Source organism: Penaeus monodon, chromosome 22 (assembly GCF_015228065.2).
Source record: "Penaeus monodon isolate SGIC_2016 chromosome 22, NSTDA_Pmon_1, whole genome shotgun sequence".
Taxonomy (NCBI): Eukaryota; Metazoa; Arthropoda; class Malacostraca; order Decapoda; family Penaeidae; genus Penaeus; species Penaeus monodon.
Window position 1 is genome coordinate 23,153,987 of NC_051407.1, and position 386 is coordinate 23,154,372.

Sequence of the window (386 nt, forward strand, 5' to 3'; positions counted from 1 at the left end):
CGCGCGCGCCTTCTTAACGTTTATCCATGATCCGCATACAGAGGTATCCATGAATGAATGCACAGTATTTAGGTAGACACGTGCATGTGCATTGATTCAGAATCAAAGAAGATCGTAGGCAAGCGGGGTTAAGCCACTCTTGCACGAACATAATTCCGATTCAGAGCACGAGATCTCATAACTTGCTGTCTATCCGTAGTTCCCTTGCACAGGTGCACACTCGAAGGGCACTCCGTCGGGTATCTAATGAGTAGTATTATAGACATCAACGAGAACGAATTCTACCCTCTAGTTGTTTACGGTTGATGTAGATTATAGTTGCCTACGAATGCCTATAATGATGAAGATAGCAGTGCTATTATTACCGTTTTGTTACGGATGGACGA

General features: G+C 44.0%; 1 protein-coding gene across 1 annotated transcript in view; it reads left to right on the forward strand.

The window, feature by feature from the left end:
* LOC119587013 (rho GTPase-activating protein 21-like) overlaps positions 1 to 386 on the forward strand; it is a gene marked incomplete at its 5' end in the record, with an annotated part of 201,687 nt that overhangs the window by 110,175 nt on the left and 91,126 nt on the right.